General features: G+C 49.8%; 2 protein-coding genes across 2 annotated transcripts in view; both read left to right on the forward strand.

Annotated features, from left to right (window-relative positions):
- Nucleotides 1-985, forward strand: part of WSB2 (WD repeat and SOCS box containing 2) — a 75,608-nt gene extending 74,623 nt beyond the window's left edge. Inside the window, exon 10 of the mRNA XM_083478751.1 lies at nt 958-985. The gene's annotated coding sequence lies outside the window, so the exon portion shown is untranslated. The remainder of the gene's footprint in view (nt 1-957) is intronic.
- The window catches only part of KSR2 (kinase suppressor of ras 2), a gene marked incomplete at its 3' end in the record, with an annotated part of 191,153 nt that overhangs the window by 37,408 nt on the left and 140,461 nt on the right, over nt 1-13,284 (forward strand). The window lies entirely within an intron of this gene.

The raw sequence follows: 13,284 nt of genomic DNA on the forward strand, positions 1-13,284 counted from the left end.
GGTTGCCCAGAAGAGAATAAGAGCATAGGAACATAAGACGAGCCTTCTAGATCATGCCAATAGCCCACCTAGTCCAGCGACCCTCCTCTTAAAGTGGGCAACCAGATGTCTCCATGGAAAGCCCACAAACAGGACCTGAGCGCCAGAGCCCTCTCTCCACCTGTGATTCGCGGCAACTGGCATTCAGAGACATTACTGCCTCTGACTGTGGAGGAAGAGCATAGCCATCCCGGCTGGTAGCCAGCCATGGCACTGTCCTCCGGCACGGCCTCCTGTGGGAGTGAGTTCCACAGTTCAACTATGCATTGCATGAAGAAATACTCTCGTTTATCTGTCCTGAATCGTCTAACAATGAACCTTGAGCTTCATTGGCTGTCTGTGAGTTCCAGTGTTATGGGAGAGGGAAGGAAGCACTTCCCATTAGCCACTTTCCCTAGGAAAGGCATAATTTTTATACACCTCTGGCAATCTCCTCTTAATTGAGTGAAACTGGAGTGGAAAGTAGGGTGGGAAAAGCTTCTTGGCTTCCCTGATCTGCTTATAGCTTCTAGTGTATCCTAGAATGGCTGACAGGATGCCTGGAAATCTCGCAGCTTGTTGACGTTCCTTTACAAATTCTCATCTGGCTCTCTCTGCTTAACAGTTTCTTCAACAGCTGTAAAAAGAGTGTACAGCAAACTTTGATCGCAACTGCAAGTCTTGCAAACCTCTCTGTCATTTCAGAAGTGTGTATGTGTGTGTTGGGGGCAGGGGGAGAGACCTAATTTGTTGGCTTCCCAATGCACAGGGAATGGCTGTTGCTCAGCAGCTGAGCAACTCCTTTGCATACAGAAGGTACCAGGTTCAACTCTTGTTGTTTCCAGGCTGGGCTGGATGAAAGCCTGGTCTGATATCTTAGAGAGCCACCACCAGTCAGTATTGACAGTACAGTGGTACCTTGGGTTACAGACGCTTCAGGTTACAGATGCTTCAGGTTACAGACTCCGCTAACCCCGAAATAGTACCTTGGGTTAAGAACTTTGCTTCAGGATGAGAACAGAAATTGTGCGGTGGCGGCGCTGTGGCAGCAGGAGGCCCCATTAGCTAAAGTGGTACCTCAGGTTAAGAACAGTTTCAGGTTAAGAACGGACCTCCAGAACGAATTAAGTTCTTAACCCGAGGTACCACTGTACTGAGCTGGATGGATAACAAGTTGATAAGACAACCTCCTGAGTAGGTGTTTTTAACAGTTACTGCAACCCGCACTGGGACTTAGGGTGAATAGAGGGTAAATAGTCATTGTCACCACCATCATTTGTTGTTGTTTAGTCGTTTAGTCGTGTCCGACTCTTAGTGACCCCATGGACCAGAGCATGCCAGATACTTCTGTCTTCCACTGCCTCCCGCAGTTTGGTCAAACTCATGCTGGTAGCTTCGAAGACACTATCCAACCATCTCGTCCTCTGTCGTCCCCTTCTCCTTGGGCCCTCCATCTTTCCCAACATCAGGGTCTTTTCCAGGGAGTCTTCTCTTCTCATGAGGTGGCCAAAGTATTGGAGCCTCAGCTTCAGGATCTGACCTTCCAGTGAGCTGACTTCCTTAAGAATGGGGAGGTTTGATCTTCTTGCAGTCCATGGGACTCTCAAGAGTCTCCTCCAGCACCATAATCCAAAAGCATCAATTCTTCAGCGATCAGCCTTCTTTATGGTCCAGCTCTCACTTCCATACATCACTACTGGAAAAACCATAGCTTTAACTATATGAACCTTTGTTGGCAAGGTGATGTCTCTACTTTTTAAGATGCTTTCTAGGTTTGTCATTGCTTTTCTCCCAAGAAGCAGGCGTCTTTTAATTTCGTGGCTGCTGTCACCATCTGCAGTGATCATGGAGCCCAAGAAAGTAAAATATCTCACTGCCTCCATTTCTTCCCCTTCTATTTGCCAGGAGGTGATGGGACCAGTGGCCATGATCTTCGTTTTTTTGATGTTGAGCTTCAGACCATATTTTGCGCTCTCCTCTTTCACCCTCAATAAAAGGTTCTTTAGTTCCTCCTCACTTTCTGCCATCAAGGTTGTGTCATCTGCATATCTGAGGTTGTTGATATTTCTTCCGGCAATCTTAATTCCGGCTAGGGATTCATCCAGCCCAGCCTTTCGCATAATCATCCGTAAAAAAATAAATAAAGTCTGCCTGCTTGGCCTCTTGCAAACAGCAGAGGGTGCTGCGGGATAACAGAAGCCACGCTGAGCTCAGTGTGGTGGTTGGATGTGGCGGGTCTCAAAATTCGCTGCTCTGGCTATAGGCAACCAGCTGTATTAATGGCATCATAGAAGTGGAGAGATGGAGGGGACCCCAAGAGTCATCTAGTCCAACCCCCTGCTGTTCAGGGATGACAGATAAGGAATCCTTGGCAGGTGGCCAGCCAACCTCTCTTTAAAAACCTCCCATGAAGGAGAGCTCGCAACTTTTCGAGATATTGCCTGTAAGCTCCCATCAGTTGGGGGACCTGCACCATGCTGAGATTTGGCTGCCCACCACCTGGCCGTGTGATCAGCAACTCTGTGGTTGAGGAGGTCTCGGCTATGGGCCACTATGGCTGTGCTCTACCTCTGCTGTCAGAGCAGCATGCTTCTGAATGACAATTGCTGTGAATGACAGGTGAGCAGAGCGCTGGTGGTCTCAGGACCTGCTTGCGGACATCTGGCCGGCCACTGTGAGAACAGGACGCTGGACTTGATGGGCCAACCTGGAACGGTGTTGCATTCAACCACCTCCAGCCCGTCGTGATAATCATAATGAATGCACAGTGAGAAGAAAAATGTGCGGAGGAGGGAAACCAAGATGATCAAGTGTCTCGAAACAAAGCCTTATGAGGAACGGTTGAAGGAGCTGGGTATGTTTAGACTGGAAAAGAGGAGATATGATAGCCATCTTCAAATATTTCAAGGGCTGCCACATGGAAGAGGGGACAAGCTTGTTTTGTCCTGCTCTGGGTGGTAGGACTCGAACCAATGGCTTCAAGTTACAAGAAAGGAGATTTGGACTAAACATACAGAAAAAACTTTCAGACCGTAGGAGCTGTCGAACATTCTCCCTCGGGAGTTTGTGGACTCTCCTTGCTTGGAGGTTTTTAAGCAGAGGTTGGATGTCCATCTGTCATGGATGCTTTAGCTGAGATTCCTGCATTGCAGGGGGTTGGACTAGATGACCCTTTGGGTCCCTTCCAACACTACGATTCTCTTATTCTATGACCTTGGCGTGACCCTAAATCAACTCCCGATGCCTTCCCCTCCTTTGCTTTGAGGCAGAGGAATCTGGCATGGGGGAACGAGGAAGAGCTGGAAGGCTGCACAGGAAAGCGCTGATTTCACCCTTCAGAGGTGTGGCTGGTTGTTGCATCCTGGGACAAGCCCATCAGAGTTTTCCATCTTCCCCGCTCAGGGACAAAGCTGGCTTCCGGAGTCTTGTTGATGTTAGAGGAGGAGGAGAAATCCCACCCCCCATCCCAATGTAATTACACCCTCACATGCATTTGCCTCTCCCTCCACTGGTTTTTCTTCCTGGCTTCCTTCAGGCATGACATTAAATTTGCCACTCTTAACACACACACACACACACACACACACACACACACACACACACACGACACTGGATCCTGTTCTTCTGCCAATGGCACACTCCCTTGGAATCTAGCTACTGCCAGGTCACAGGACTGATTCCAGAGGTGGGGAACCTTTTCCTGTCCGAGGGCCGCAGTTCCTTCTGGGTAGCCTTTTGAGGGCCAAATGCATTCCTTGGAGGCCAGATCTGCTGCCTCTGTGGAGCCTACCACATGAGGCAGTCCCCTCACCTTGCCTCATGGGTGGGCCAGCTCTGGGCTCCCTGACGTCAGGGATGGGTGGGTGGGGCACAGCCTTTTTTTGCATCCAACGTGTCCCCAGGTGCCTTTTTGGGGGAAGAAAGGTACAGTGGTACCTTGGTTTACAGACGCTTTAGGTTACAGACGCTTCAGGTTACAGACTCCACTAACCCAGAAATAGTACCTTGGGTTAAGAACTCTGCTTGAGGATGAGAACAGAAATTGTGCGGTGGCAGCAGGAGGCCCCATTTGCTAAAGTGTTAAGAACAGTTTCAGGTTAAGAACGGGCCTCCGAAATGAATTAAGTTCTTAACCCGAGGTACCACTGTACTAACTTTCTGCTCAAGCTCCAGAATCTGCCATATTCTGAGGCAGTCGAACAGCTCCAGCTCTCAGAAATGCTTCGCCTGCGCTTTCAGTTGCTGCACCACAATGCTTTTCATGGCTAAGGCCTCTTTGCTGTGCTCTGCACCAAGAAACGACGGGCGAGCAGTTCGTCTCGCGCTGCATGGAGTGTCATGATGCCCTATATTTCTGTCCCCCCTTCCCCCGCTCTCTGCTCGCACGTTACTCCTGTAGAGATATGTCCTAGGAAATTGGACCGCTCTAATGAATGACTCATTAACCGACATTGACATTGTACCTTATCCTAATTTATTAATATCAATCTCGACCCTTCCATCTCGTCTGCTGCTGACTCAAAGGTGCTTTAAAGGGACAGAAGCTGTTTCTTTAGACTACGCTCGGAGAGCAGAGAAGGCTTCCCAGAACTTTCCACTGACTTCCAGGAGCACCGTGCCTTCCAGGTGACAGCCTGCCGCTTCCTTGAGGCCTAGAAACGTGGTTGTTGAAAAGAACCTGACAGTTCTATCAGAGCTTGGCTGCAGGGCCCGTTCTCTGGAAGTGGGAGGTCCCCCATTCAATGTACACAAAAGAACCTTCCTGCTGAATCAGACCATGGGCCCCTCTAGCCCGGACATCCTGTTCTCACAGTGGCTGAACAGCTTCTTATGGCAAGCCTGCAAGGAGGACTTGGCTACAACAACACTCTTCACACTTGTAATTCCCAGGAAATTTGGGGGCATCTTCTTCTTCTTTGGCGATCCCTCGTAGCTGAGTAAGATTGCCTTCCACAAACACGGTTTTAACAGTGAGTGCGTAAGTGACTATGGAGGCCAATTCTGGATCCACACGTCCTTCCACAGTGGGGACATAGATTTCGGGGTAGGAGTTGATCATGGTGAGGGTTTGCCAAGCGTGCCTTCCTCTTAGCATGTTTCTCCCTTTTGTCCTGAGTTCGAGTGTCTTCAAAGCCTTTGGTAAAGGCTGTTCTCCAATTGGAGCGCTAGCAAGCCAGTGTTTCCCAGTTGTTGGTGTTTATACTACATTTTTTAAGATTTGCCTTGAGAGAGTCTTTAAACCTCTTTAAAGGTTTAACCACCAGCATTATGCTTTCCATTTTTAAGTTCGGACTAGAGCAGTTGTTTTGGAAGATGATAATCAGGCATCTGCCCAACATGACCAGTCCAGCGAAGTTGATGTTGAAGAATCATTGCTTTGACACTGCTGATCTTTGCTTCTTCCAGTTCACTGGCATTAGTTCGCCTGTGTATATACTACCTCTGACAGTGGAAGCAGAAGACGGTTGCTGATAGCCTTATTCTCCATCAGTAAAAGAATAATAACATAAGAACAGCCTTGCAGGATCAGGCCAATGGCCCATCGGGTCCAGCATCCTGTTCTCATGGAAGCCAACGAAATGCCCATGGAAAATTTGCAAGCAGGACTCGAGGACAAGATCTTTCTCCCCTCCTGTGGTTTCCAGCAAGTGGTATTCAGGATTACTGCCTCTGGCCGACCACTGAGGCAGAGGACAGCAATCATGGCTAGTTTTGGACTGGTTGGGTGTTTTTAACCTCTCCCTTATTAACTGGCTTCTATTAAGTATGTTTGGGATGCGGGTGGCGCTGTGGGTTAAACCACAGAGCCTAGGACTTGCCAATCAGAAGATCGGCAGTTCGAATCCCTGCGACGGGGTGAGCTCCCGTTGCTCAGTCACTGCTCCTGCCAACCTAGCAGTTCAAAAGCATGTCAAAATGAGAGTAGATAAATAGGTAACACTGTGGTGGGAAGGTAAACGGCGTTTCCGTGCACTGCTCTGGTTCGCCAGAAGTGGCTTAATCATGCTGGCCACATGACCCAGAAGCTGTACACCGGCTCCTTCGGCGAGATGAGTGCCACAACCCCAGAGTTGGCCATGACTGGACCTCATGTTCAGGGGTCCCTTTACCTTTACCTATTAAGTATGTTTACTGTGATCTCATACGTTGCCCCGAGAGAGAGCTCTTGCCCTTAAAGGCAGACTATAAAATATTTTAAATAAAAAGAAAACAAAAGCTTTTTTAAAGGGAAGGCAGGGACATGAAAGCCCCCAAAAAAACCTATTGAGAAATTGCTGTTTGGCTCTTGAATTTTCCCCAGCCACAAAATAACTGCAGCTTGAACCAGCACCTTTCTGCTGCGGGAAGTTTAGCAGGCATCTGTGTAACTTTGGCATTTCTTGTGTAGAGAAAACCCGATCTTCTGGAAAGGTCCTTGGAAGTGCAGAAGGGCCATTAATGCAGAGGATTTTTTTTGTATTTTTTTTTTGTTTTAAAAGGAAACAAAAAAGGGTGGGGGGAAGGGGGCGGGTTGCTCAGCCTTCTCTTTGGCTAATTAAATAAACCTCGCCTGCGATGATGGACAGGTGAGACGAAGAGATGGACAGCCGGCTGGGAGATAAATGGAGAGGGAGGCTGTATTGACTCTGCATCACGACCAGAGCCTCCGCGGTTCCGTGTCGCAGATAAAAGGTCACCCGTGTCGCCACGCCGTCACTTCTTCAGAACGGGCGTCTGACGGATGTGCTTTCCACGCCTGCCCTGGTGACGGATGTCTGGGGGCTTGGAGAAAGGATGGCTGTCAGCTGATTTCCCTCTGCCTCTTTCCCTTATGGTCTCATCTAACTTCTTCCTCTGCCCCCCTCCAGGGGTGTGTGTAGATTTCTGCAGCCGAAAAAGACTCTGTCCTGTCCTCGGTCCGTTGGCGTGTGTCTGTGTGTGTTTTTCTCCTGCTCTGCTGCCATTATCTGCACTCAGTCAATCACTTCGATCCGAGAGGCTGTTGCTACTGAAGCCTGCAGCATGCTGAACTGCTGACAGAGCGGGTAACGTTTGGGGTGGCATTGCAAGTAGGGTAACCTCTCAGGCTGCATCGCCATGGGGGCACCAGGTGCCTTGTAAGCATTGTTATCGATGGTGAATATTAATCACAGGGGAGCCATATTGCAATAAGCGCACCGGACCATTAATCAGCTGCTGGCTCGTGAATGCAGTTGCCAGAGTCCCAGCAATGGGGGTGGGGAGGGGAATGATCCATTATCGCTCCAGACGAAGGAGGTGGGGGTGAGGAAGGAGATGGATGGGCTTCCATTTGTCATTTTCGTGTGATGGCGAATGCCTCTTCATTAGGATATATAGGACCGCCCTCCTAAAGCATTGTAGAATGGAGAATGGGCTGAAGGCTAATCCTGATCTGCAGGGCATTCGCACTCCACCCATCTTCCATTTTGAATATATTCACTAGCTCTGACTTTGCAGTCTAGATTGGGACCACCACCTTGCACAGGCACCCGCAAGATTCCAAAATGCTTTTTCTCTACCCAGCAATAAAGCTCAGCGCTTGAATACATTTGTCAGGGGTTCAGGAGCAGAGGCGAGGGCAAGGGAGGAAACAGAGAGCGAGGGGGAGGAGTCCGAAGAAAAGATGAGTGACGATGACGACCCGAGATCTCCGAGCCTGTCCAGTGAATCAGAAGATTCACAGAAAGGAGCGCCAGTGGCCAGAGCAAGGGGGGAGCTTAGGGGGACACCCCAGGAAGAAGGGTCCAGAGAGGGTTCAGAGGGCAGCAGTTGGAAATCGGGGCCAGCGTCACCAACAGAGCGCAGTGGAGAGGAAAGGCGCCAGGTATCGAGCTCTGGCAGCTCGCAGCAGGGGGGAGGGCATGAGTCAGGAGTGGCCACACCTCCATCGGAGAGCGAAGAAACGGTCAAGCGGAAAGTGGAAGGTTGGGCGCACGCGCCAAGTTCAAATGCACCGGAAGGCGGCGCAGTGAGCAGCCCGGAAAGGGAGCCAGGTCCTAAAGCCCGACTCAAGGAGACAGGAGGGTCCGGGGGGTCAGCGTCAGAAGAGTCCAGGAAGGAAGAGACCACGGGGGGCAGAGGGACCCAGAGGAGAACGGTCAGGCGGAAAAGGTGGAGTAAGGCTAGGGTATTAAGTTGGTGTACAAGGGGCGGAGACTCAGACGGAGCTTCGCCGGTCTAGCTTATAAGACGTAGAGCTGCACGCAGCAGCTTGGAAATGGAAACTGTAACTCAATAAAGACTTTTATAAAGTGAACGCTGGCTAGCGTGATCCTCTGTGAGCTAGGATCTGAGAACATTTAAGCGTTCAAGACGCACCATCTTCCTGCTTTTACAACAACCTTGTGAGATAGACTGGGCTGGGAGAGTGGCTTGCTTTGAGGCAGCAGTGAGGAACTTGTGGCCCTCCATATGTTATTGGGACTACAGCTCCCATCAGCCCTGATCACCAGGCTCTCCTGACTGGGTCTGACGGGAGCTGGAGTTCAGCAGCTTCAGAATGCTCACCTAGTGAACTCATGGCACCGGGGTGGTTTGAACCCAGAGCTTAGGGCAATCTCTCAGCTACTGGGCTGCATCGGTGCTCTTGCAACACAACTGCGGCATGTTGTCAAAGAATCAGGGTCCAAGGGATCTGTGTAGGCCAGCAAAAGGAAGCAGAGCCTCTACGTCCAATGGCAATCCAATGCTTTCCCTCTAAGAGGGTTTGGCAACTTTCAGCAGCCTGGGTCCCTTCAGAGCCGCAGGTTTGGCTCCGAGTTTTAGAGGAGAGAGGGAGAGTCAGATCTTTGGTTCTTCTGGCTAGTATTTTCAGACAGGGGATCCCTCCCTGGACGACCTGAAGATGCACCTGGGACCTTCTGCATTCGAAACAGAGGCTCTTTCATTGAGCTGCAGCCCTTCCCCACTCAAAGCAGTTGACCAGTTAAAATAGTGGCTTATAGTCTAATGCAGGGGTGCCCAAACGTCTTTCAAAGAGGGCCAGATTTGATGAAGTGAATGTGCGTGAGGGCCGGAGTTGTTGAGCTTTAAATCATCGACCGGAGGGCCCCCAAAATGGACTTTGGACATGCCTGGTCTAATGAGACATGATGGAAAAGGAAGTGGAATGGGAGGGAAGGAGAAGGAAAACAGGCTGGTACCAAGACTTCATTTTGTTCCTAATGGCCAGACAGAACGGCTGTGAGTGGAGGTAGTTCTTGGACCAGGCAACTAGCGTGAGCCAAGCTGGTGGATGCTGCCTTGAAAATCTCCTCCAGCCAGGCTGATCTATGCCACATTAACACCACACATTGAAAGAGCACCATACGATTTTAGACAGTTTCCCCTTCCCCCAAAGGATTCTGGGAGCTGTAGTTCGGCGAGGGTGCTGAGAGGGTGCCGTTAGGTGTCTGCCCACCTGGAGGTGCTGGGGATTGAACCCGGGGCCTTCCTGCCTGCCAGGCAGATGCTTCTACTCACCTGAGCTGCGACTCCTCTGCACCTTTCACTCGCGTTTGGATGCAGTGCGCCCGTCGCGATGAGCAGCAGCCCTTCGTGACATTTTCTGCTTTTCTGTGGCTTAAAATTCCTGGTTGCCGTAGTAACTTTTGCTTTTTCTTGTGGGGGAGGAAAGCTAGAACACACTTGAGGAGCAGTTGCCGTCTCGGAGAAAGCAAAAACGAGGGTTGCTTTCTCACCTCGGAAGACCTAGTGGCGGTCAGCCGAGGGATCTGGGTAAGCCTGCGCGAGGGCCCCAGCGAAATGAGGGCGAGGGACTTGTGGTCCTGGGTGGTGTGTTTTTTGAGGGATGCCTACCTAGACGTGGTCCCGTTGGGTGCTCCGATACCGCTGTGTGTCTCTCTTTGAAGCATTGTTAGGGCCGTTGCAGAAGACTAGGTAGTATGGGGCATGTTATATTCAAATGAGTCCCTTGGGGAGAACAGGTGAAGCTTGGGAGGAGGCCTGGCAGAAGATCAGCACCACGGACAGCTCACTGTGTGTTCTGGACAGAGCACGCAAGGCTAGATGTTGCTCTAGCTAGGACCTGTAGCTCACTGAGGTCTTGAATCAAGGGTGGGGAAGCTCAGGCCAGGGGCCACATGCGGCCCACCAAGCTCCCCCATCTGGCCCCCAGGACTCTCCCGGGGCCACACATCTTCTCACCAGGCAGCATCCCTTCACTGGCCCTCCTTGAGGAACATAGGAAGCTGCCTTATGTTGAGTCAGACCCACTAGTCCATCTAGCTCAGAATGCCTTCAGCTCAGCAGGTACAACAGGAGACTCTCGGGGTTCTGAGCTCGAGCCCCACAGAAGATTCTTGCATTGCAGGGGGTTGGACTAGATGCCCTTCGTGGTCCCTTCCAACATTACAATTCTATGATTCTATGAAAGGGAGTGGTTTCTTGAGGGTTTCAGGCAGGGAGCCCTACCTGGAGATTGCCAGGGATTGAACCAGAGACCTTCTAGCTGCTAGGCAGATGCTCTGCTACTGGGCTATGACCCTTCTGTGATCTTTTGCTCCCTCCTTGAGTGCTTTTGCCTGGGTGGTATGCGTCCTTGAGCCTGTTGCTTACCTGGATGGAGGGTTGTGTGTGTGGCTGGAAAGTAGCCTGCTATAGAAAGGGGAGATTTGTATCCATTGCCCACCATTGGCATGTAGCCTTTGGAAAGTTGCCTTTTATTGAATGTGGTCCTTGAGCTGAAAAAGGATCACCACCGCTGGAATAGAGGAAATAAAAAGCAAGAGGGCAGAAACAAAAAGATGGGGAGGTAACAAATCTGAGGGCTTTTAAATGTCTGCAAATGATGTGGGTAGATGAAGAAGGAGCTCATCACAGAGAAGTCACAGCCACGAACTGATAGGTCTGCCCATGAGAGCCAGTGTGGTGTAGTGGTTAGTGTGTTAGACTAGGACCTGGGAGAGCAGAGTTCAAATCCCCATTCGGGCCATGGAGCTCACCTTGGGCCACTCAGGGCATCTCAGCTTAACCTCTACCTCACAGGGTTGTTGTGAGAATTAAATAAGGACAGGTGAACTGTGTATGCTATGGGTAGGCAAACTAAGGCCCAGGGGCCGGATCCGGCCCAATCGCCTTCTAAATCCGGCTCACAGACTGTCTGGGAATCAGCGTGTTTTCACATGAGTAGAATGTGTCCTTTAATTTAAAATGCATCTCTGGGTTATTTGTGGGACATAGGAATTCATTCACCCCCCCCTCAAAATATAGTCTGGCCCCCCACAAGTTCTGAGGGACAGTGGATCGCCTCCCTGCTGAAAAAGTTTGCTGACCCCTATGCCACCTTGAGCTCCTTGGTAGAAAAGGTGGGATATAAATGCAATAAATATACATATAAAATGAAAAAGGGTGCTGGAAAAAATAGTAGCTCGAGGGGTTAATTCTGCAATGAAGTTTAATTGGCAAGAGAAGGATTTTGCCCAGGAAGCCAGGGAGCATCATAGCCACATGTAGGAAGGTAGCTGTGACCAAGTTATGCAAGGCAGTTTGAAAATTTTTGTGGTGGGTGCTTGGGAAAAATATATATATAGAGCTGACACTTGTGTGCTGTGGGGTTTGATCCAGGTGTTTCCTTTTTTGTTTAAAGAGAGAAATGTGTTTTTTGTGGAACGTTGGGAGCAGATTCCTGGATACTTGCCACTATCATGACAGCGACCGGATGAAATTAACTAGACCAGAACCTGCTTGATGTGGTTTAGTCAATTGCAACTTTCCACTGGTTTGTATAGAGCCATAGCCCAGTTCAGACATTCAGAGATCATGATGGTGGTGCGATAAAGCATGTCTCGGAAAGGGGCATGTGGATTTCAGTATCCATAGTGTGATACTTAGTAGGGGCAGGCCAGGCTGAGGGAACAAGCTTATTTATGCTGTTTTCCTGACTCCTCGCTGTAGGTGTCTCTCCTGAGCCCTATTCAGGTGTTTGCCTTAAACAGAAAATCAGGGTTGTGCATTCCCACAGGCTGCAGCCTCATAGCTTCCTGAGTCGGGCAAAAGATCTGGGTTCCCAATAGTGGGGATGTTTCTAAGCCGAATGCACTAAAAGTTTGTATTCAAGCACCCCATTCAGCATGGGAAGGTTGGGGGTTATGCCCCTCCCATGCCTCATACATGCTTTATTCCCCCCCACCCCAGTTCACTGAAGGCCTGAATAGGTCACTGGTTTTGTATGAATCAAAGAGAGAATAATAGTTTGCCATGTAAAATATTGGCTATGGTGCACCCACATTAATCTACAGTGCACTGGTCACAGAATAATAGAATGGCAGAGTTGGAAGGGCCCCCGAGGGTCATCTAGTACAACCAACCGCAATGTAGGAATCAAATAATAATAATAATAATAATAATAATAATAATAATAATAATAATAATAATAATAATTTATTATTTATACCCCACCCATCTGGCTAAGTTTCCCCAGCTACTCTGGACGGCTCCCAATCAAGTGTTAAAAACAATGTAGCATTAAATATTAAAAACTTCCCTAAACAGGGATGCCTTCAGATGTCTTTTAAAAATAGGATAGCTGCTTATTTCCTTGACATCTGGTGGGAGGGCGTTCCACAGGGCGGGTGCCATTACCGAGAAGGTCTTCTGCCTGGTTCCCTCTAACCTCACTTCTCGCAGTGAGGGAACCGCCAGAAGGCCCTCGGCACTGGACCTCAGTGTCTGGGCTGAACGACAGGGGTGGAGACGCTCCTTCAGATATACGAGGCCGTTTAGGGCTTTAAAGGTCAACACCAACACTTTGAATTGTGCTCGGAAACATACTGGGAGCCAATGTAGATCTCTCAGGACCGGTGTTATATGGTCCTGGCAGCCACTCCCAGTCACCAGTCTAACTGCCGCATTCTGGATTAATTGCAGTTTCCAAGTCACCTTCAAAGGTAGCTCCACATAGAATGCATAGCAGTAGGCAGTAGCCCAAGCGGGAGATAACCAGAGCATGCACCACTCTGGTGAGACAGTCTGTGGGCAGGTAGGATCTCAGTTGTCATACCAGATGGAGCTGGTAGATAGCAGAATTGACCTGCACCTCCATGGACAGCTGTGAGTCCAAAATGACTCCCAGGCTGTGCACCTGGTCCTTCAGGGGCACAGTTGCCCCATTCAGGACCAGGGAGTCTTCCACACCCACCCGCTCTCTGTCCCCCCAAAACAGTACTTCTGTCTTGTCAGGATTCAACCTCAATCTGTTAGCCGCCATCCCAGAATCCCTGACAGATGGCCATCCAACCTCTGTTTAAAATCCTCCAATGAAGGAGA

This window comes from Podarcis liolepis, assembly GCF_965112155.1.
Source record: "Podarcis liolepis genome assembly, chromosome: 15".
NCBI lineage: Eukaryota > Metazoa > Chordata > Lepidosauria > Squamata > Lacertidae > Podarcis > Podarcis liolepis.